The sequence below is a fragment of the Paroedura picta genome, chromosome 4 (genome assembly GCF_049243985.1).
Source record: "Paroedura picta isolate Pp20150507F chromosome 4, Ppicta_v3.0, whole genome shotgun sequence".
In the NCBI taxonomy this organism is placed as follows: domain Eukaryota; kingdom Metazoa; phylum Chordata; class Lepidosauria; order Squamata; family Gekkonidae; genus Paroedura; species Paroedura picta.
This window is the reverse complement of record NC_135372.1, coordinates 83156100-83181310: the sequence shown is the minus strand read 5'-3', so window position 1 is coordinate 83181310 and position 25211 is coordinate 83156100. Positions and strand designations below refer to the sequence as shown.

The following is a 25211-nucleotide window of genomic DNA, read 5'->3' as shown; positions in this document are numbered from 1 at the left end:
CTGGAAATGCATCTATAAAGCTGCTTTTTGCCATACTTTGAGCAACTGCTCTTTTTCTTGTAGATATGTATGAATTCACTCAGAAGCAATACAAACTTCTTTCCTAACATGCATTCATGTTCTATAAGGCTCCTCTTGGTTCTGTTGGTTCCTGTGGCAAACAGTAAATGCTTAATGCTGTAACCTGGTCTGAGAACCCTGAATGACAGGAAATTCAAATAGAATCCTTCAGCTGAGAGTGGCAGTTGAAGGTTGACAGTTAACAGTGAGAGAGCAAAGCAGACTGGGAGAGGATCAAGAAGGATCATGATTTAGCGAAGTGAGAAGCTTAGCCCAACCCTAACTACTCTGAGGGAAATAGCTCCTAGAAAACAGGGGCAATCCCTAGCTAGTAAATTAAGAAGGAAACTGGAACTTGTGTGAATGTCTCTGTCTTCACCAACTTTATTATCAGTGTAACATAGAAGTTTCTGCTTCTTTGTATGAGCAGAAACTGTCAAGAAAATCTCAATTGTAAAGATCTGTCTGAACAATAGTTACTTGTTTGTAACAAAGTGTTTGGTGTTTATTTTATGCAAAATTACCTTTTTCCTGTTGCCTGTTTACCTTATGACTTCCTACCTGGCCATTTCCACTCAAAGTGAAATAAAACAGTTTGTCAATTTTGAACTACCATAAGCCTCTTATGTGCCATTATAAAACAAGGACAAACAGCATTTACCAACATACATTCCACTGACTGGGTAAGACAGGGAAAAACAAGGGGCTATGCAGCTAAGAACAAGCTAAATGAGAACTCTAAGAGAGACGGTGAAATTGTCATAATTCTCCCTACCTCCCACTATTTTCTTGCTGTCTCAGATTAAACTATTCACCCAGATAAGGGAATTTAAGGAGGCCAAGTATTTGATAGTGTCTGCAAAACCTGTGCATTGAGAGAAGGGATAGGCAGGTACCGCACAATCACTTTGAAATACGTGCCAGTCCATGTCCTACAACTCCCCCCCCATAGTTATTAGAAGAGTGTGCAGCTCTTGCATATGTTGTATCCATGCAGGGAGAAATAATGCCCAGGCAATATTTATATCTAGCATCACATCAGGTTGAGGAGTGTATATTTTTAAAAGAAGCTCTACTTCCACATCTAGCCTCCCTGCCCAAATCATTTTCCTCCTTCACACCCTGAGAGTTGTCAGGATAGGATTGGAGGCAAACAGGATTTGGGGAGGTTCCATCAAGTTAATTTGGATAGGCTTTCTTTTTCATCTGCTTCATAGTGTCAATCTGAGATGGATATTTATATTAAATAGTTCCAGTCAAGTTTGCAGGGATGTGTGGAAAGAAACATCAGGTTTACCCTGCAAAATTTAAGAATGAAGGGCATTCATCCAAGTCAGCTATGCAATGGCAAATTTAGGGTATGGCATCCAGGGTTCATGCCCTGGGGGCCATACTTGATGGGGGTATACTGCACCCTGTCAAGCCCTCATTAATTTTACCAGCAGCTTGACTGGATTTGATAGTGATCAATTTCTTATTATTTTGGTATTTTTGTGGTGGTACTTACCAGTACCAAGAACCAGCACCAGGGTGGGGGGTCTCCCAAGTCCTGAGGGGGAAACTGGTAGAATTCAATGTAGTCTTACATATTAGTCCCAGCACTTTTTTACACATAAAAAAGCACTGGCAATACCTATGTTAGTAGAAAAAGTATATGTTCACCATACAGCTTCATTAAACTATAGCTATGTACTCCTGATTTCTTTATTTCCTAAAGTGGTTATTTGATTGGGCAGAAAATAGGCTTGTTCTTGACCCTAATGAGAAACATACACATAAGCAGGATAGTAGGAGAAAATACTGTCCATTAAAATGTAGCTACCTAGCTGAAGATGTTAGTTAATCTGATCTACAGTGCTCTGCAAAATGAATTTTTATGATTTCCCTCCAGCTTAACATTGTAGCATTAATATTTCATTACCCTGAATTCACTGATTTTAGTTCTCTTACTGTCTCACCCAATTTATTGCTTGAGAAAGTTATTTTTAATCTCTTGCAGGAACCAAAAATGCACCTTTAAGAAACCCTCCCATTTGGAACTGGCTTCCTAAATTTCTGACTGAAGGACATATGAAAATGGATCCTTTTGTACTATTGGAACAAAATTATACAGTGTTTTGTTGTTGTTGTTGTTGTTGTAGTTACACAGCTCTCACTCAGGCCTCGAGTTATAAGAGATGGCTAGGAATTGGGAAATTTTGTCATGGGGTTGTTGATCCCTATCTCTGCAATGTGCAAGCCCATGTAGCTGGGCCTGCCTGAGGCAGTTTTCTCAAAACTTTAACTTATTAGTATTTATTTACTGTATTTATGGCTCACCTTGGAGGTGTGGAATGGTATAGCAGAGCCGAGTCTCATCAGATCTAAGGAGGTAAGCAAAGTCAGTACTTGGATGGTAGATGAAGATTTTACAGAGAAAGGAAATGGCAACCACTTCTGATTAATCACTTGCCTTGAAACCCATATGAGGTCACCCTAAATGTGACTTAACAGCACTTAACACACAATCACATACAAATGCACACAGAGCCCTCCTTTCTCAGTGAGACTCAGGACGGATTATATAGTGTAAATTAACTCAATCACTAGGATAGGACTTCCAATTAATGGTATAACAGGATTAATACGTGAAAATTAAAATTAGGTAGTATGTGCAAAAAGGATCTAGGAGTCTTAGTAGACCATACATTGAACATGAGTCAACAGTGTGACTCAGTGGCTAAAAAAGCAAATGGAATTTTGGGTTGTATTGTGTCCAGATCACAGGAGATGATGATACCGCTTTGCTCTGGTGTGGCTTCACTTGGAGTACTGTGCTCAGTTTTGGGCACCCCAGTTGAAGAGGGATATAGTCAAACTGGAGCGTGTCCAGAGGAGGGCAATAAAGATGGTGAGCGGTTTGGAGACTATGAGCAAAGGTTAGGGAAGCTTGGTCTGTTTAGCCTAGAGAAGAGATGACTGAGAGAGGATCTGATAACCATCTTTAAGTCTGTAAAAGGCTGCCATGTAGAGGATGGAGCAAAGTTGTTCTCTCTTGCCCCAAAGGGACAGACCAGAACCAATGGGATAAAATTAATGGGTGGCAGGTTACAGCGGATGAGCAATAGGGTTGTGAGTGTCCTGCATAGTGCAGGGGGTTGGACTAGATGACCAGGAGGTACCTTCCAACTCTATTATTCTATGATTCTAAGTAAAAAACTGGTATAAAACTGAAACAAAGTATAATTTTTAACATATTAAATTATGCAAAAATTACATAATAGGAAAACACATACAATAACATATAGTATGGACTTATTGAAGTGTTCCGGCATTTCCTCAGGGCCGGATTTTCCTATAGGCTAACTAAGCTTCAGCCTAGGGCCTCAATATCAAGAGGGGCCTATATTCCACATTTTTATAAAGGTTAGTACCAATCACAACATGTTTCATTTAACATATTGATATATATCACAGTAATGATGTATTTTATTATCTCTCATGTAGTTTACAAACTTAAAAATGGGAAGTGAAAGGGCCACAAGTGGAATAACCTAGGGCCTCTTTTCATGTAAATCTGGCCCTGTATTTCCTGCATTCTGCAGGGGGTTGGACTAGATGACCATGGGGGTATCTTCCAACTCTATGATTCTATTATTCTAACCTGTCACCAGTTGCTCCTATCACATCTAATGTAGAATACAAGTTGGAAGAAATAAAAGATATTTTAACTACAAAGTACTGGGCAAAATAGTTACAGTAATCCACAAAGCAGTACACCTCTTCATTTATTTATTTATTTATTTTTATTTATTTGTTTATTTATTTATCTATCTTCCATTTATATATTGCCCTACCTTGCAGCTCAGGGCAGTTTACAGAAAACATGAAACTGTGTGACTAATACAATATAAGTTTGGTAGCTACATCATCAACATCAACAATAATAATAACCTCAATAATTTCGGTGACAATTGAAAGTTTGGTTGATCACTGTTAATTAATTAATTAATATACCACCCTCCCCAAAGGTTCCTGGCAGTTTACATAAAACAAGAGTGATACAGATAATTCAGTATTTATAACAGTGATAATACAATAGTAACAGTAGGTAGCATAGTGGAACAGTAAACAATGGGGAGAACATTATGTCAACGCATACTGATAACCTTGTGGGTTGGACGGATCGGCAGTGGTTATTATAGGAGGTAGGCCCTGGGCCAGTGGGAAGTGGTTGGTTCAGGTCAACCTCAACCAAATGCCTGGCGGAAGAGCTCCCTTTTGCAGGCCCTCCAGAACTGTTCAAGTTCCATCAGGGTCCAGATCTCCTCTGGGACCTCATTCCACCAGGTGGGGGCCAGGATGGAGAAAGCTCTGGCCCTGGTTGAGCTTCCCTGGGGCCAGGGATTGCCAGGTAGTATGAGGTAATGGAGTGCAAAGCTTCTTGAGGGGTGTAGGTAGAGAGGTACACTGGGCCCAGACCACATATGGCCTTAAAGGCGATAACCAGAACCTTAAGCCTGATCTGGAATTTGGTTGGAAGCCTGTGCAGTTGTTGGAGGATGGGCCAGATGTGGGACCTCCATGGTGTTGCTCTAAGGACCTAAATGTTTACCTACCTGACCTGCCCAGCAAAGATCTTGTTTCAAGACCCTGCCATTTTCCCATGCATAAGTTATCCATAAAAAGTCCATTGGTTACTATGACCGTGAGCTTTAATTGGACAACAAAGCAGAACTAGCCTGTTTTGTCAATCTGGAGCACAGGTCCTCCCTGCTCAAAGAGCTTGTAGCCACGTTGTCTCTGGTCTCCAGTACAGCCAAAGTACAGCACAGCAGAGGTGCAATTCAGTCCAGGTACTTCAAAATGAGTCATGTTTTTGAATGCAAAGTTGGTAGAATGCCAAAAAATTCATAATGTTGCATATTTTAAAAAAAATCACAATTGAACTACAAATACGGAAATTGGAACTGACATAAATGAAGTGTTGGAGGAACAATGTTAGGCTTTGCGTTACAATTCTGTGCTCATACTGTATGACTAAAAGTTGACTTAATCATTAAGGATTTACTAATATATATTATATCATTTTAAGAATATCCCTCAGATAGAATCATCTGGGGAAAATAGGGCCAAGAATTAGATAGCTAGTTGGTAAATCATCAGCTGTGACTCTTAGGATTTATTATTTGCTTTAAAAAACACCCTAATTCATCTAATTCATGCTGTTAATAATAAATTCCTGAAAAATGCTGCCTGGTGTCTTTGGAGAATATATACTAAAGATATTTTTCTATATTGGGAAACAAGGAGAGTGAATGGACTGCAAATCCTTGTGCTGTTTATTGTTCTGCCAATATGTATCACAGCAATATTAAAATATATACAGGCATGCTTATGGATTTTTATTTATGATCAAAGGAGTCAGCTTCTTGCACTCACTCAGACTTGATAGTCTCATTTACAATTGGGCCTGCTGAAAATCTCTTGAGAATTAAAATTCTCATTAAGTCCACTGGAAAACAGAATTTAATCAAATATATTCTAAAGCTTACTGTTAAAAAATATGCAACTATAAATTGAATTTCTGTTACTAGCTGGCACAGCTCTTTGGTCGCAGTTAAAATCTTTTTTTATTTATTATACCATGAATGCAAAACAGATAAAATTAAATTCTACTTCATCAGTGGCTCCAATCTCAAAGCATTACTTACCAGCGAAACTTTTCTGCAATAACCACAAAAACACCATCATGTGTCATCTTTCCCAGTTTTAAGGAACATCCTAATCTGAAATTGAACGATAAATATTACACTTAAGAGTCTCTCTGTCATGACTCAAGTAATTTTAAAATTGCTGAGATATATTCTAACAACAGTAAAATAGGTCTAATGCAGGATAAAAATGGCAGTTTTAGTCTCAGTAATGTTGATAGCAGCTTGTAATTTTCATGTACTTGTTACATTTCTCATATCGGCAAAGATTAGAAAAGAGAACACTTTTCCATAAGGGAAAAAATGCAATTTTACTGTCTTTCTTTACACACAATATACTTCAGCTTTGTAAACTTGGAGGGCTTTTTTCTTAGTGGGAGTTTAATGCTATAAATATTAGAGCATTGGTCCATTTGGTACTGGAACAGAGTCTATGACATTAAGATGGGGCAGCCTGACCAGTTATTAACTAACCTGAACTGTTTTTTTGAACGTCAACCTGAGTCCTATTTTAAATTTGCATACAATAAGTAAATTAATATATGTAAATGAGTATTGGAGAACAACAACCTCATTCTCAGCTAAACTCTGATTAACTGTGTTCATTTTGCACTTATGCTCAAACTTTCTTCAGAATTCTGTAGTATAAATACAGAAACAATGTTTCTGCTTTTTTCTCTTGGGCCCATTATGCACGGCCACCAAAACGGCGAGTTCGGGTCACATGGAAAACGCGGAGGGGGAAGACGCGAAGCAAACCGGTTATGCATGGGACGGGGTGCGGCGGCGGCAAAACCCGGAGCAGCGGGCGTCGAGGCGTCAATGCGGAGCCAAGAGGAAGCGAGGCATCCGGGGGCTGCTGGCTTCTTTGGGGACGTGGGGGGCGGTCCCAGTGCCCCTCGCCAGAGTCTGGCCCGGACGCTATGGGGCGTGGTAGGAAGGGCGGTGACAGGGCGCGGCTGGTCACTTGTGACCATGCTGCGCACCTGGCGAGAGCGGCGTGACGGGGCTCGCTGGAAGTGTCAGGTAGTGGAGCTATTTCTGCTCCACTGCCTCTCCATGGGCCACGCACGCCGCTTGATGACCAGCCAGCTGGTCAATTGCTTTGACGTCTTCCGGGGGGCGTCGGAGTACCTAGAAGTGGCCGGGTACTCCCGGACGCCCCGTTTGCCCGGCTCTGAAAGACTTTTTTTGCTGCACTCCGTGCCATCCAGGTGGACACCCCGGGGCCGCCTCCACCGCACGGGGATCTCCTGGACCTAATGTGGGCGGAGGCAGGAGCGCCCACATGGATGCTGCATTGACAGGAGGGTGTGTATGGCGGCATACGGCAGCTGCGCGATCCCGGGCCACTGGCCTGGGCGTGCGGTGGCGCCTTGCCGTCATGGCCCTCTAGGGAACCCAGCTGTCTTCCCCCCTTGCTGGGGATGCCTCGACGGACAGCGCGGATGCCGGGCCGTCGTCTTCAGCGCCCACGTGAGCTGCCGCCGCAGATGCTGCCTCCACAAGGCTGGACTTTGGGGGGGATTTGTTTGGCCCATGTTTCCCCTTCCCCTTGGTTTACTCCCCGTTCGCCTCTCCCCTTCTTTCCTTGCCCGGTTCCCCTGCCCCATAGGTTTCCCCTTTCTAATGTTTCCCCTACGTTAGCTTTTGATTGTATGTTATATTTGTGCTTTGTTTGTTCACTTTGTTATAAAGTTTTTGCATTTTCTTAGAGACCTCGCCTCCATTCTCGTTTGTGGTTGGGGGGGGGTGTTTGGGAATGGCTGGGAGGTGGGTGGCCGACCTCTCTGCCGTCCTTAGCCGCGGCGATCCCCTCGCCCCCCTCCACTGTGAGCTCTCCGGCCGCCTTTCCATCCGTGTTCCCTTGGGTTCCCCCCAGCCTGCGCCGCCGTTCGTTCCGGCAGCCGCTTGAGCGGTCGCGCCGCCTCCGACCTCCCTGATTATGCATGCGGTCAATTCGCCGCCGCCTCCAGTTGTGCCCTGGTCGCCCGGGAAGCTGCGCTTTCTTACGCGTTCCACTAACGCGGCTTTTTCGGCAGCGTGCACCGAATCTGCGGCCGGTTGCAGCCGACTCCGTGCGTTATCGGTGATTTTAGTCGCCGCCATTCCACCCCGAACGCGTGCTAAAACCCCCGTGCATAATGGGTCTTGCAGAGGCAATATAGCTTTTGCAGCTCTAGGGAAAAGTAGAAATGCCATGTGCATAGCTTTTCCACCATAGTGACTCAAAAAACTGCACCAACTGATTTTTCTGTTTATCGTAAGGTATATGGGCCCTGAGGAGAAAAAAGGTAGCAAACCTTGCTGCTCTCCAGGTCTTGGCTGGCCTACCTTGGGCAGGGGAGGGGGGTGGCCTAGCATTGTTGTATTCAGGGATACAATGGGCTTTTCTGCTAGTATCTTTAATAAAACTTAATTGGTCTTAATCCAATAATAAATAAATAGCAACAAAGCCTTTACTGGCATATTAACAAAAGTACAATATAAGGGGGAGAAATACAGGAAGACCCACTGCAATACAAAGTAGACTAAGGCAGATGCTTTAGAATGAGACAGAACATATTCATGACCTCTCAATGCAAGTTGTAAAAACTTTTGCAACTCATTCAATTATAACAGGGTTCTGAGATGTCATAGGAAACTGAATCTTAAATTAATCGTGATGCTGTTCTCTTATACAAAGCAACGCGTTAAGAAATTTAGCTCAGATTGTATAATAAATTGGACAATGAAAGAAAACATGTGAGATTGATTCTACACAGCATTGTCCACAAGTGCAAAGTCTAGCTGTGGATATGGTATTTGTTGAAATCTCCCACATAATATGGCAGAAGATAGAACATTAATTCTAGCTAGTATAAAAGCTCTGTGCTGTTGTGGGAGGTTTAGATGATAGAAATATGCAGCTTGGGACTGAGAACTTGGTGAGATCTGCAAGCTCATTGGGGAGCAACGTTTTCTAGCTTTATTGCTAAGTTCTTGCAGTTCTATATCTAGAAGTCTGTGTTTTATTAAATTATATGTAGACTTCCAGATAATGAATACAAGGACCATTTCCACACAAGGAATATGTTCCTGGACAGCCTTCAAATGTTCGTGGGTTTTAGAGCCCCGTCCACATGACATCACCTGAATCCTGAGCCTGTCCAGTAGTTGGGTTGCGATTTGGCCATTTTTAACTCACGATTTCAGGAATAGACAAAACTGGATTTACCAACCTAAATTGCACGTCCCACCAGTGAGCAACCATGGAGGAACCAGGAATAAGACTGTATGGAGGGGAAAACCTGCGATAGTCTCTGCAGCTTTGTATCACCCTCGCACCCACCCTTCCCTCTCCATTTCCTGCTCCAAGTAATTTTTTAAAATGATGCGGTCCATGTTGCAGCGTGATCACAAACCTACATTGTCAAAGGTGAAATAAAATCTTCTTTAAAGTGTCCACAGTCTTTTTGGATCAGGCAGGAAAAACACAACCTCTTTTCTGTTTTCTGGAGGTGGGGAATGAGCTGGGAAAAGGGGTGGAGGTGTGATCAAGCATCCTTCTGATCATACAGGGTTCTGAGCACCTTGTTTTAAAGGCAGCCATTTATACAAAATGCCTTTTTGGGCTTCAGCTACCTGTCCATCCTTCTCATAAGACAGGCAAAACAGCCTGATTTGCATTTTCTGGAGGTGGGAAATGAGCTGGGAAAGAGGTGGGGGGGGGTGATCGATCAGCTTTCGCCTGATCATACAGGGATCCGAGTGCTCTCTTTTAAAGGCAACCATTAGCACAAAATGTCATTTTAAGTTCCCAGGACCATGTTCAGCATCTCAGAAATCCACTCAGACAGAAATAAACTGCAAAAGAATATGAATTCCAAAAGGCATCTAGTCCAACTCCCTGCTTGGGCATTGATCTTGGTTTGCAGAAGCTCAAAGCTGGCAGGTGTCCATAGGGTCATCTAGTCTAACCCCCTGCTCAGGCAGTGGTCTTTGTTTGCAGGAGCTCAGAGTTGGTAGGAGCCCATAGGGTCATCTAGTCCAACTCCTTGCAATTGCGGAAAGCAAGGACATTATAGTACTTAATGGGACCCTGGAGCATACAAGGGCAGTGGTCTTGGTTTGCAGGAGATCAGAACTGGCAGGGATCTCCAGAGTAATCCAACCTCCTGCTTTAGGCAGCAATCTTAATGAGAGCCAGTTTGGTGTAGTGGTTAGGAGTGTGGACTTCTAATCTGGCATGCCAGGTTCGATTCTGCGCTCCCCCACATGCAACCAGTTGGGTGACCTTGGGCTCGCCACGGTGCTGATAAAACTGTTCTGACTGGGCAGCAATATCAGCGCTCTCTCTCTCAGCCTCACCCACCCCACAGGGTGTCTGTTGTGCGAGAGGAATGGGAAGGCGACAGTAAGTCGCTTTGAGCCTTCTTCGGGTAGGGAAAAGCAGCATATAAGAACCAACTCTTCTTCTTCTTCTTCTTCTTCTTCTTCTTCTTCTTCTTCTTCTTCTTCTTCTTCTTCTTCTTCTTCTTCTTCTTCTTCTTCTTCTTCTTCTTCTTCTTCTTGGTGTGCGGGAGCTCAAGCTGGCAGAGATCTCCAGGGTCTTCCAGTCCAACCCCCTGCTTCAGGCAGTGGTCTTGGTTTGCAGGAGCATAGAGTCAGGAGAGATCTCCAGGGTCATCTAGTCCAAACCGCTGCTTCAGGCAGCAGTCTTAGTTTGTGGGAGTTCAGAGCTGTCGGGGAACTACAGGGGCATTCAGCTCAACCTCCTGTTTCACACTGAGGTAGGCTGTTGCACACCAGCTCTGGGGGTCTCTAGCTGGGGAACCTGAATGGGTGGGCATTTTGCTTGCTGGCATGGAGGGCAACGGCCTCTTCTGCAGCAGTATTGGGGGCACACTCCTAGTTGGACGGATGGCCGCAGGCTTTATCCTTGGCAATTGTTGCCACGTGCACCAGCAGTTGGTATGGGGACTATACCCATACCACAACGCTGAATTTAGGGGCACCAGAAGGCTTAGGTTGGTGCCAATCGGTGTGTTATGATGTCCAGCAGTTTTTTCTAGTAACAGCAGTTTTGGTTACCTTCAAGGTAGCAGTCAGTGGGAAGGCAAAAGCCAGGAATGGAGCATGGCACCAAGCAGCAGACAGGATGGCATGCTGTAAGAGCAAGAAGGAGGTCCAGTTGTGGAGTCCAGAGGCATCGCCTGGCCCAGACACTGCGGAGGGAGGCCACTGCTTTCCTGGACATCATTGTGACAGAGGACTTCATATACAAGCGTGCCGGTTGGCATCTGTATTTCCCGAAGCCTAGACTGCTTGTTCTAGAATACTGGCCTGGGTATGGTTGCAGTGTGGAACAGAGCACCAAGCCATGTTTAGCAGCAGCTGCTGTATGGCATTTTGCCAGCTTTCGCAAGGGCTGGGGTGTTGAGCCCTGGTAACTTCTAGGGGTAATTACGGTCCAGGCTGTGTGGATGGGATGCCACGTTACAAGAGGCTAATTCCCATGAGAGGCACACTTGGGGGCAGACATTCCCCACAGAATGCCCACATCGGGTTGAGCCAGGGTGAAGCTCCAGCCTGAGTGCCAGGAGGATTCGGGATGCATGTTACCAATTGGAGCTCCCATGGTTGGGTGCAGTCCTGGAGTGTTGGCAGGAACAAGGCCAGGGGGCCTCATTCTGCTGGCAGTTTTGGCATGTAATGGAGCCTGTTTGGGGGGAGTTCGGTCTGCGCATTGGACTCCCCAGGTTTGGGACCTCCCTACGAGGTGGCAGGTCTGTGAGCAGGGCCGACCCGGCTGGGAAAGCTTGGGGCTCGCAGCACCAGGTAGCCCGGGGTTGGGACCAAGACGGAGGTGGAAGCCTCTCTTTGGCACCCCGGGGCTTACAGTGCCAAGTGGCCTGGGGCGGTGGCCAAGGGAAGTGTGTGCTTCCTCTTGGCGCCCCAGGTGGACACTTCCCTATGGTGGGAATCCAGTGGCAAGGGGACCCGTGTTCCTGGTGGGGAAACCGGGTGGGCCCCAGGGTGCATTGGCTCTTCCTATGGATGGGATCCCAGCAGCAAGGAGACATGTGTTCCCAGCGGGGGATCCGGAAGGACTCCAGGGCACTGCTGGGTCCGGGTTCTTGTGGTCTTCTGACTGCAAGGCAGGCTCCCTCTCCCATGCTGTGCCAACACTCCTGTGAAGTATTAATAAAGCTGTGGCCTTGTTTAAGCCAACTGAAATGTGTGTGTGTCTTCCTTGAGCCCAAAATGCCCTCCTGCAAGTCAAAAAGCGGTGAAGACATATCAGCAGCTGCCATTGATGCAGCGGAGGAGCAGGCAGCAAGAAGACACGTGGGGGGGGGGAAGGTTCTAAGCCAGCAGGAAAGGTAGCGCTGCACAAGAAGATTGTGCTAGCCTGGTTGGCGCCTGGGCATGGGCTCAGGGCGCCTTAAAAGGTGCCATGTGGAAGAGCCCTGCCTCTTGTGCCAGGCTTGCTGCCCGAGCAGCTTTCCTCCCACCCACCCTGTTTTGTTGACTGTTGTTTATGTCTGTATGGCCACTGGACGATGTCTTTATATTGCATTTTGTCACAGCTGGCGGTTTTGGCATAGGATGGAGCCTGTTTGGGGGGAGTTCGGTCTCCCTCTCCCATGCTGTGCCAACACTCCTGTGGAGTATTAATAAAGCTGTGGCCTTGTTTAAGCCAACTGAAATGTGTGTGTGTCTTCCTTGAGCCCAAAATGCCCTCCTGCAAGTCAAAAGCATTGTTTCTAATTGGGATACCATAGAGCAGTTGGGCACTTAGTTTCATGTTGAAAACACTGAGGGCTGCTGGCAAATATTGATTACCTCTGGTGTAGAAAAAACATGTAATTGCCAGGGAACTGATTTTTGCAGAAGTGATTGCATGTTTTCTATGTGTATGGTGGATATACATAACCAAGTATTTGAAGCTTTTGACTTGTTCAGTTATATCTCTTATGTTCCACTTAAGAGATTTCCATGCATTATCAAAACCCACAATTTTTGACTTCTTGAAATTCAGTACAAGTCTGCTTAATGTGCAGAAGTCGAGGAATTGAAGCAGTAAATAAATAAAGGTGCCAATGAACTCAAAACGTTGTCCTGCGGCTTCAGACCAACATAGCTACCCACCTGAATCTATAGCTTTATTGTTTTTGATATCATTTTCTTTAAAAATTAAATTATAATTGAAATTATATTTTGCTTCTGGTTACAAGAGGAAACCGGAGGAATATATTATTATCTGGAGAGCAGGTTTCTGAGAGATTATTCAAATGTGCAACTACATACATCATAGTCCTCTCACCAGACTGCATGAATTCAGAATGCACATTAGAAGTCACTCAGTTGATTGTGAAGGATATTAAATTCTAGTAGACTTGTGGTAAAATTGAAATTTAGCAGAGTACCTTATATGCTGATAAGTACAGTGTGCAGAGTGCATACAGTCAGAAAACAAACAAAAGCACATTCTCAAAGTTTGTACTTAATTAATAGAGGAACAATTTATTAGTTAACTTAATTCTACACATTTAAAGGTAAAGAGATTTCTAGTCTAGTCTAAATAGCTGGATGGCGATAAATGCTTCAAGCATCTCTGCTCCATCATGTTTCAGGCTTGAGGAATGGAGAAGAGGAAGAAGACTCCGAAAACAGAAAATTACCCTCTATGGACAGGTCAGTGAGATCAGAAGGTGAGTTGTCTATGTTCCTCTCTATCTCACTAATTCTATGGTGAAAAGATTTCCTGTTTGAATCTCAAGTCGTGAGACATTGCACAGAGAGCTATTTCCAACAGATTGCTCCCCAGGAAGTTCAAACTTCAAAACCTACAATCTTGCTAAAATAACCTTTTAGGAAATGCAGTGAGCATACTCAGTGGCAAAATTAGGGCTCAAGGATTACATATTTCCACCCATAGAAAGGATTATTGGTCCAACCCATGACTGAATGTTCTTTAAATGCACTTAAGAGTTGGCATTAAAATATGATGCGGTATCTTTAAAAAGTAAAGTTATACATTAGCAAAGATAACCTCATTCGCTTTACCCCAGAACAAGCTAGCCAACTGACATAGGCTAATTGTTTTCATTATACCCACCCTCTGGGGGGAAAAAACCCTCTTTTTTGTGCCTAAATGAATGCTACAAATCTGTTTATATTGTAATCGTACTTCAAAAATAGTAAAAGATCATTAACTAATTGTCACAGAAAGAACTTTGCTATAGTCTGATATCCAGTTGATAGAACCTCTCTCATTTTTGTACAGAAACTGATGCAACTCTAAAAGAAAATTTAACCCTTTAGGTGTCGATGTCTGGATTCTGACAATTCTGACTTTTACTCTTCTTGAAGAACTGCAAGATGGTTTGAGTACCAGACAGCCTTATCTCTCTTCTCTTCCACATGAAGACTCAAGGACAGAATAAACTGTAGCAGTTTTGTATATGACTAATATTTTAGGCCTTAGATTTTAACTTTTAGTACAATGTTTTAATTATATAATTTTATCTATTTTTATGTAAACCCAGTGTTTTTATTATATATTACATATTAACCTAATGGAGCTTGTTGGCATAGCATGTAGGGAATTTTCTGACATTTAACTGAATAATAAAATATATTTTACCTTATTTTGTACCATCAGCCTTATTTTTTAATCTTCTAAAACTCAAATATAACCAAAGTAAGGACAGTAACCAGTCAAAACAGAAATAATTTGTGATTTGTATAGAAACAGTCACAGACTATTTACATTTCATAGTTTTAACCCCACATTTTACATTTTTATTTATTTACTACAATATTTTTATTCTGCTTTTCTCTCTGACACAGTTCAAAGCAGCAAGGGAGTTAATATATGAAAGCAAGGATTTTGCATACTCTTACAATACATAACCATATGTTAGTGAATACCATTTATGAACTATTAGACAGGACTATTAGCTGAGGGGGATGCAATTTGTAACATCTGTAAAATGTTCCCTAGGCAGCTGGGGTCACCCTTTGACTACAAGTGCTTTATAGCAAAGTCCTAAATAAATATACCCTTTTGAGCCCACTGACTTAAATGGACTTAGAAGGCTACAACTCAGCTTAGGACTACATGTAGCTGGTACATATTAGAATGAAAGAGAAATAGCAATAATAGTTCTGAAGGGCAGCTGGCTCAGATACTAAACTAGCAAGAACAAAGAATACAAAACAGGACATTCAATTAATGTAGCTTTGCAGATGGTTTTTTTTAAGTCCATCAGAAAAAAATCCAATGCTGATTAACAGAAACTTTGGATCACTGACAATATAATGCCACTTATATGTCTGTGCTTATTCATATATAGCTTGTGTTATAGGTACTCGATCATCTTAAAAAATAAAATGGTATTAAAATTAGGCCTAAGCTAGTTTTCAGAATAGACAGAAAATTCTTGTATTTTATGGCACTAAAATTCCATAAGAATATTCACTTCACTGTTTCATATTATATGGATCCTCCCAGATTCATAAGGTTTTTTGCAATGAAACAACAGGAAATCACCATCATATCTTGATCCATAGACAGCACTATAAAAATCATGTGACATTACCATTGCGTTTTTAAATGTAGTCCTCCCAAATTCACTATCAAATCATACATTATAGCTATTATTACAGGCAGTGCAATGAAACAATGTTGCAGAGTCTAAATTTGCAGAGAGGGGCAAAACACCAGGCTGATTAAAAAATAAAATAGTTTTATTAAGATAAAGAAACTTTGTATAGAAAAAGGGGAGAGAGACCTAATGATCTAACTATTGTTCTGCATTCATTCTGTCTGCTCTGGAGGCTAGCAGGGAAGAAGTCTGCTCAAAGGAGCAAGAAGTCTCCAATTGAGCCAGTCAGGACACAGGATGTACCAGAATAAATGGGATGAAATTAATTCAAAAGAAATTCTGTCTAAACATCTGGAAGAAGTTCCTGACAGTTAGAGCGGTGAAATAAAATTCAATAGGGACAAATGTAAAGTTCTGCATTTAGGTAGGAAAACCATATATACCAGTATAGGATGGGGGAGACTCGCCTTGGCAGTAGCATGTGCAAAAAGGATCTAGGACTCTTAGTAGACCATACATTGAACATGAGTACAGTTTTACTCTGCTCTGGTTCAGCTTCACTTGGAGTACTATGTTCAGTTTTGGTCACCCCAATTGAAGAGGGATGTTGACAAACTAGAACGTGTCCAGAGGAGGGCAACAAAGATGGTGAGGGGTTTGGAGACCAAGACGTATGAAGAAAGGTTGGGGGAGCTTGGTCTGTTTAGCCTAGAGAGGAAACGACTGAGAGGGGATATGATAACCATCTTCAAGTATTTAAAAGGGTGACTCGGTGGCTAAAAAGGCAAATGGGATTTTCGGCTGTATCAAACAGATTATTGTGTCCAGATAACAGGAGGTGATGGTACCACTTTGCTCTGATTCGGCCTCACTCGGAGTACTGTGTTCAGTTTTGGGCACTGCAGTTGAAGAGGGATGTAAACAAAATAGAGCGTGTCCAGATAAGAGCAACAAAGATGGTGAGGGGTTTGGAGACCAAGAAGTATGAAGAAAGGGTGGGGGAGCTTGGTCTGTTTAGCCTGGAGAGGAAATGACTGGGAAAGGATTTGATAACCATCTTCAAGTATTTAAAAGGGTGCCATGTAGAGGATGGAGCAGAGTTGTTCTCTCTTGCCCTGGAGGGACGGATCAGATCCAACTGGATGAAATTAATGCAAAATAAATTCCGTCTAAACATTTGGAAGAAGTTTCTGAAAGAGCGGTTTCTTAGTGGAACAGGCTTCCTTGGGAGGTGGTGGGTTCTCCATCTTTGGAATTTAACAGGAGCTAGATAGCCATCTGACAGAGATGCTGATTCTGTGAAGATTCAAGTGGGTGGCAGGTTACAGTGGATGAGAGATAGGGTTGTGAGTGTCCTGCATAGTGCAGGGGGTTGGACTAGATGACCCAGGAGGTCCCTTCCAACTCTGTGATTCTATGATTCTAGGAGAGATTATTTGAAAAATGCCAGGAATTTCCTCATCTAAATATGCTAACTATACATCTTCCCTGATGCCTCTTGTAGAATATTCTTCATATCCTCTTGAAATATGCACACTACAGACCTTGCAACAAACTAGATATGTTGTTTTAATGTGTAATCTATGGTGAATTTATTATTTGAATTGACAGTGGCGTTTGTAAGATGGCATGGGGATCCATGCCTTAGACCTATGGTTATTTGTTTGGCTTTTGCCATAGTGGCATTTAGGAGTGTTGGATCTATGACTCTAAGATACAGCTGATCTGGATTTTGTTGGCGGATTAGGGTATAATCCATGTACATCTGAGGAAAGATTGTCAACCTAGAGAAGGTTACTTATGTCCCACATTTCTGTTCCCTTGATATTAATTTACAATCAGATTTGCTGCACCAATTACCAGGAATATGTTACTGACATAATAGTGACCATTTGTTCCCCACTACCACCCTTTTTAAATTAAAGCTGTCTGGATGTGAAGCACTGGGATGAGCCTAAATGGGAAAATCATGCTATCATTAAAGAGTGGACAAAACAAACATACCAGAGTTCCAGGATAAAATTTTCTGTCAGATGCATTATTGCTACGGTAATAAATTATCTTTTGTGTAATTCACGGGAGGTTGCTTTCTAGTAATCTGTTCAAAATTGCATGCATATGTACATATGTGCATGCATGTTACACAACATTATGGCAGTTTGTTAGTGTATTATAAATAATAACACATAAAATTGGTATAACAATCCTATAACTCTATAGATAAACAGTGCCAAACGTCTGACAGAATTTTCTTTTAGTGGAATCTTATTTGTACCAATGTCTTCATGCTTGATATAGGATGTTTACAACCTTTCTCTTAAGCAAACTGAAGGGAACTAAAGCAATGGGTGGGGTACTGTGATCAATAACTTCCACTTCCTATTGCAACTCCCCCACCCCCTTGGTCGCTATGCTATTACTGAAGGATCTCTAGTGGCCAGGAGGGAGCCACATTTCAGACAGTGGAGGGAATTCAAGCAAGAAGGGAATTTCAGGAAGATCCGTTCAATCAGTACCCTTTGGTTATAGTCATTGTTATTTGTCAACCCTTTTTGTTTCATATCAGTTACTATTATGCCAGTCCTTAAAATATAGTCTCACAATCTCCATTTCCCCCTTCCCCCTTTAAGGAATTATTAAGTGCGTGAAACCTTAAAAAAATCAGTTTGCATTCAGAAGCCCAAGTAGATTAAAGAATCTTAAGAAAGGGGTTTTAACATGATTAACAGCTACTGATCTGTTTGGGCTGACAGTGTTTTGTACATGCACTATTAGCTGGGATGGGGGGAGAGAACAGATTTAATCCTGTTCATCAGACGGTCAAGTTGATTGGGAATGAACAGACCCTATCACTGACTCACATCTAATCCTCACAGTCAAACATTGTACATTTTGCTGTAAAATATGGTCAAGACAGAATTTGCAGTCTCTCTTGCTGCTTGCAGTCTTTTTGAAGGGCTTGCAGTGGAGTTGGGCCAAAAGTGAAACATTCAGACAAGCTTCTCACTGCCCTACAATTCTGTCTTTAGTGACTAAGCAATGCTATTATAAATATTAAATGGAATTCAAAAGTGATGTGTAAATGGTTCTTAAAGTTATTTCCCAATTGTGACATGATTCAGGCAATTCTTTGATCATGTGGCTACTAAAAATTCACTTGTAGTTATTTTCTATGACCCATTATGCACAGGGGGAATAACGCACATTCGGGGTGGAATGGCGGCGACTAAAATCACCGATAATGCACAGTGCCGGCTGCAACCGGCCGCTGCTTCGGTGCATGCTGCTGAAAAAGCCGCGTTAGTGAAACGCGGAAGAAAGCGCAGCTTCCGGGTGACCGGGGTGCAACCAGAAGCGGCACCAGGATCGCCGTGTGCATAATCAGTGACTCTGGGTTTTGCAGGTGTCACGCCCCGTCCCGTGCATAACTGGTGTGTTTCGCATCTTCCCCCTCCGCGTTTTCCATGTGACCTGAAATCGCCGTTTCAGCGGCCGTGCATAATGGGCCTATCAGAAGTCTTCCCTGGTTTCATTTGTATTCTGTCTCATAGAAATTTTGGTGGGGGGAGGAATCCTTTTATTGGCTGGCATTTAAAATCAGACAATAAAGCATGAAATCTCTGAAGAATTTATGTCCTTAATTACAGTAGTAAAATCTCTTGTATTTTTCCAAATTTATTTAATATTACAAAATATTCTTGGATTAAGTTGCAATATATAGAAAATTCAGGTTGTTCTTTCCTCTTCTCACCTTTTCCACACCATTAATTATTATGTTTTAACCGATATATCAAACAGCACATATGTTAAATTAAGACACCACTTATGGGAACACACCATAATAAAAGGGCAGTATGTTGAACACCAGACTGGATTACACTAAAAATGGTTATCTATATGAGGTTATTTACTTTTAATTTGCAATCTAAAAAAATGAGTAATTAAGTTCTACGGAAAATATTAACATATTGAGCATAAAGGGGGGAAATGGGCCTTCTGCAAACTTTCAATAAGCATTTTCCGCTTATTGTATCTATGCATTCTACAGGGCATTTGAATATTACATTCAGAAAGCATTAATACAATATGAAGTAATTTTATATATTAATATTTTATTCATAATGTAAGATAAGTTTCTTGAACGAGTCAAACAGTAAAACGGAAACTGTTGAAAAAATACCAAATGAAACCCCAGGTTATTAAAATGTATGGCTACTAATTTTTGATCTGACACTATTCTGTATAAAGTTGCCATGCTTGACTGCACAGAAATATTTGAAGATCATTAATATACATGTGTTTATTTTGCTGAGCCTAAATTGGAAGTGGTAGATTATTCCTATTGTCTAACAAATTAGTAACAGTGGCAGTTACTGCCATACAGGCCTGATGTATGATTTGTTTCACTATCTACTTATTAATTTCTGTCAAATTAAAACTAAAATACCATTGAAAACCTTCAGGAGCAATAATATGAAAATCAAATGCAAACAAATATTAGGAAAACATAGTATTGCTGATTGCTTCAGGAAAATACAGAGACAGAAATCGAGACAGAGTGATAAATACTGTCTTTGTATAAGGAAAAAAGGAGAGAAAACTCTTTTGGGACATGCTGCCAACTGAAACTTAAAACCTTGTCAAAACAGCAGTTATACGTTGAAAAAAAATCTGAAATCTTATTCTGCTCCCCCCCCCCCAATTTTCCCTTTAAAACAAAAGCCTCAATTTTATTCAGTTAACTGCATGCATCATTTCATTCTCAGGAGAGATTAATAATTTCTAGTTTTATTGTAGCTAAATTTCGTGACCAAGATACCCTGTAATTATACACCTTACGATGACCTTTCTACTATACTTATTTCACCAAATATCACTGGCAACATTTTCCCCATTCCAGCCACCTTCTGGATACATAGATCTCAATATTACTTTGGAAATGCTATGCTATGGAGCCTTCCATAAATAATTGATGACACATAGCTCATTCATTGTGAAATTCTGAGGAATCTTAATACAGGCAGAGAACATTCATCTTTAATGCGTTTTGTATAACTCAAAGTTAACCTTTAGCAAACATACATGCTTCTTTTCTATGAATCCCTAAATCAGCTTTTTCTAATCTAATACTGGATAATCACAAATTTCTCTCATAGCCATAGTCAAATGTGAGCTTGACTTCCAAATATGTGTTACAACAAAATGTGTTTCTGGTGTAAGCCATGAAAACCTGACAAGTCGTTCCAAAAATATCATTGTTAATGCTCTAAGAGCGAGTTTCTGCTACAGTAGCATCTGTTATTCTCTGGTCAATTTGATTTTTTTTACAAGGAATGAGCATTAATTGGCTCACAAACTAAAGTAATTTGACTGGTGCATGAACATTTCATGAACTTTTATGTGGTTCATGAATGGATACATTTCTAGACAGTCTTTATTCAATCAAAATGTTTACTAGACTTCAAAGCAACATGGGAGTGGGGCAGAGATTCTCCAGCCTTGGAAACTCCAGTAGAAACCCTCCAAAGCTTAACTGTTGGCTACCAATAACAGAATTTCCATTCTACTCTATGGGATCAGAATGGGATGATTCTACTTTATAGGATCAGACTTTCGGGAGCGGTGAGTAAAAAATCTAATAAATCAACAAATAAACTCTCAGCTTGCTGCATAGTCTCTCATCTATTGGCTGTTGGCAGTTAGATAGAGAGGTAGGGAACTTGTTAAAAGCAGATCACATTCATCATTTATTGTGAACACTTCACAAGATTTGGATTTTAGGTGGATTCAGAGTTAAAAGCCACCTCATCTCTCTGCTCATGCCAAGCAGTGCTTAGCTACTGGATGCCTTGGCTGAGGACCCATATCTTATAACCTCCTACCCCTTTTCACTGTGAACATCTCTCTTCACATGGGGTTTGGGTGTTAGGTGGACTCAGAACTCTGAGTAACCCCATATTTCTGCTGATGACAAGCAGAGGGGCTTAGCTACTAGATGCCTCAACTGACCTACATTTATACTCTCACACCTCTCCTCTGTGCCATGATGCTTAAAGGATGCTCATTGTAGGTGGAAGAAGTTCTCAACCTCCATCTTACCACAGTTTACCATCCCTGGGCACCAAACTCATCCTGCCAACCGACTGGAGCCTGGCCCTAGCTGGGCATCACCAGGGATCTCAGAACTTCCTTCCACTGTCATGTAGCTCCCCCCAACAACCTTGATCCCAGGTACTGGTTAGTCTATATGCCTACAACATCTGGTTTATTGTTATACTCTGGCTTTCGAGCTCCCCTTCTGTCTTCTCTGGTCATTCTCAGGTAGCTTTGTTTCTGACAAGGCCCTGTCCTTTGAGGGGCTATCTCTGCATATTATGGCTGGAGGCTACAGCCCTCAGCTGCTAGTTAACAGTGAGGTTCAGATTCAGATTGGTTCCGGAGGAAAGAGGAGGACGCTAATCGCGCTTTCACCTCTGCAGGTTTGTAATCATTTAATATTAGTGCTTAATATTTAATTACCAGTCAGCAAAAAAATAACCCTACTATATTTCCCGGTATGAAGGGCCAGCTGCCAAATTAAGTTAAAAACAGAATATGGGAAGAGAACGGGAGATAAGGAAGATAGGGAGGAACTAAATGGCCTCCCAGCTTGCAAGCAAACCAAAATAATGGAGTTTTTTTCCAACAGAGACTTCGGTTTCTTACAGTGTGCCAGTCACTAATTATTTTGCCCCGCTGGCTGATAGCACAGATAAAGAGAGTATAGTGGAGGAGTTAACTAAGGTGAATAAACATAAAGTTGAAGGGGAAGCTGTTATGAATGAACTCTTTGGGACAAACGAAGAAAAGGTTTTAAGTGACAGCTTTACAGGCAACTATGAGGTATTGGCAGAAATGGCAAAACTAACTGCTAAAACAGTCTTGTTTTCAACTCCATTAAGAGTATGGAAGAACAGCTGGAGAGGATTACCCAGGTGGTTACGAACTTAGCAACTGAGGGAAAGTCGGGTAGAAGTTCCTCTTGTAACATTTCCTATACACAACCTAAACAGGAACCTGACACCCTCACAATGAAAAACGTCTTCCAGACTTTGGTATTACAAGACACTAAAGTGTGCTTGACAATCTGCCCTTTCAACGGACACCTACCAAAGTGGAATTCAAAGCATGCAGTCATGCACCATCTGAGTGGCCTACTCAGGAAAAGCACCTTCCCTATAGATTTACTCACAACAGAAACTCTTAATACCTCCAGTCAGATGCAGAAAGTGCTGCTCTCTTTTAGGACTGCAAGAATTCTATCATTACTGCTTGCACAGAAAGTGGAACTCTGGTACAAAGGACTTTTCCCAACACGTGTCTTCCTTAACACCACCACTTCCCCCCTTCTCCCAATTTTTTCTACAAGTAAGACTAGGCAAAGAACAGAAATGGCTCAAAAAGGTGGTGCAGCAGATCTCAACCAGACCTAATAAATTGGATTGATCTTTTAAACAAGCTTTCTACTAGAGAGGCCAATTTAGAGAACTCAGTGGAGGAGGATCTGATTAAATCTTTTGGGTTCCTGCCAATGGAAGACCAAAAAGCAATAACGGACAAACTGGAGGAAATCAGAAATAGACTACTGGAAACCACAAAGGCCCCTCTGCTTGGAAAAGATCTCCCCAAGTTAGCCTCACTGCAGAACTCAGTTATTGTCCAACTGGCTGAGCCTCGTAAAACATCCAATAAAGAGACCTTGTCCTTACTGACAGAGGGAACTGAAAAAGAAAAACAACTCCCAACAGGTGAAGGAAAGCCCCCCAGGTTGGACTTTGTTGCACTGAATGGGTGTGTCCAACGATCCAACAGGCCAACTGGAGTTGATTACAACTGAATGACTACCCAGGACAGAGAACCCCCAAAGACAAACAAATTTGCTAGTAATTCTTTCCTGGAATATTGCGGGATGGTTTCCATGCTTAGCAAACCATTCTGGAATCCCTTTTTACAAGTGGGACTTTGACATCATAGCTGTCCAGGAGACCTGGACCTCCACTGACTTGGAAATGAATGGTTATCATACTTTCAAAGTGGAAGCCACCCCAGGGACTGGACCTGGCAGACTAAAAGGGGGGTTGGGTGTTCTCATAGCAACTCACCTGAACTATAAATGTATTGAGAAACCCTGTTTAGGTCTCTCTGCCATGGCATTGGTCCTCTGTTGGGACTGGGGTAAAATACTTATCATAAATGCCTACCATTTGCCTCATCGAAGTAATGCACAGACTACTAGTTACTGGTCTGAGTTAAAGAGTTATATCTCTTCCCTTGCTATGGAGCTCCCTGAAGCTAGGATTTTGTTGCTTGGTGATTTCAGTGCCAGAATGGGCTTTGACAACTGTGCACTGGAGGACTTTGACGTGGTTACAGGTAGCTCCTGCTTGCATGGAACCTTCAAAGACCAGCACTGCATCCTAGCAGGCTCCTGTCTAGCCAAATTGGCCTACAGACTTAGTCTGCGTATTCTAAATGGCTCAGTACCTGGGGATCATCCTGGGGAGTACACTTATGTCAGGTAATAGATCTAGTACAGTGGACTACATGCTGGTGTGCTCTTTGCTTTTACAGCAAAGAATTTTCAGGTTCTACCATTTTTGGAGGGTGATCATCTTCCTCTCTCTTTCCAGATGATTCCCTCAGTACAGTCTGTCCACTTCTCTCTCAAATCCTTATACTCTACCTCAATTAATTCCACCAAACACATAGGTTGCTGAGCTAGATGGTCACCTCAGATCGACAGCAACCTGAAAGCCATGCTAGCATCCCTAGATCTTCAAGCCTATTGCTCAACTTTTGCTGGTTTAGATGCCTCAGTGGTCTCACTATCTGTTTATCAGAATTTTATTCTAAAATTTAAATCTGAGTTATCAGATGAAACTAAAAAAAGAAGGTGGAAACCCTGTAGGCCTTCCAAGCCCTGGTTTAACAAATTGTGTGTAATAGCTAAAAAAGCTCTTATCTCCACATACCACGTATATATTAGCACAGGAGGCCCTGATAGACAGAATGCCTATGCCTGTTTGGTTACCCAAAAGAAATCGTTCAAACTTCTAGTAACCCAGAAGAAAAAAGAATATACTAAAGAACAATGGAGACAACTCTTCCAGGCTGTGAAAGATAAGGATTCATCCAGTTTCTGGCGGTTAACATCCTGCCAGAATTCCCTAATCTTATCTAAACTGGACACATGTATTCCCCCAGAACAATTGGTAGCTTTTTTCAGAAATATGTACAAAGACAACACATGGACCACTATGCCCCACCTACATTATAGAGCTTGACAAAGTGCCAACCTGGTCTCCAGTCTCTTATGCAGAAATTGAGTCACTCATTTGTCAGCTAAAAAGAGGCAAGGCTCCTGGAATAGATACTATTCTCCCTGAATTTATAAAGGAGAATCAGAACTGGTGGGTCCCATTTTTAGCCTCCCTCTTCACGCTCCTAGATAAGACTGGTGTATTTCCAGAAGAGTGGAGCACAGCGGTAGTGGTCCCCTTTTTCAAAACAGGTAAAAGAGACGACCCTGCATGCTATAGACCCATCAGTTTACTAACCCACTCTATGCTAGGCACCTTGAGGATAAGCTCAGCATGTGGCTTGACGAAGAGAATATTATTGCGGAGGAACAGGCAGGGTTTAGGGAAGGCAGATCCACACTAGATCATTGTCTAACCCTGCAACATATTATTGAAAAGTATAGCACAAATGGCCCACTATCCTTGTATACTGCATTTGTGGATCTCAAGACGGCCTTTGACTCCATCTCTTGCCAATGATTCTGGGCAAAGCTTGAAGTATCCACAGTGGACAGAAGGCTTTA

The 25211-nt window shown here is 42.1% G+C and overlaps 1 long non-coding RNA gene across 1 annotated transcript; it reads left to right on the top strand.

The window, feature by feature from the left end:
* The first annotated feature begins 252 nt into the window (after nt 1-252).
* Nucleotides 253-14389, top strand: LOC143835708 (uncharacterized). Its single transcript, XR_013230317.1, has 3 exons — nt 253-319; nt 13373-13450; nt 14064-14389. It is a non-coding gene; the product is annotated as an uncharacterized LOC143835708 (long non-coding RNA).
* The last annotated feature ends 10822 nt before the right edge of the window (nt 14390-25211 follow it).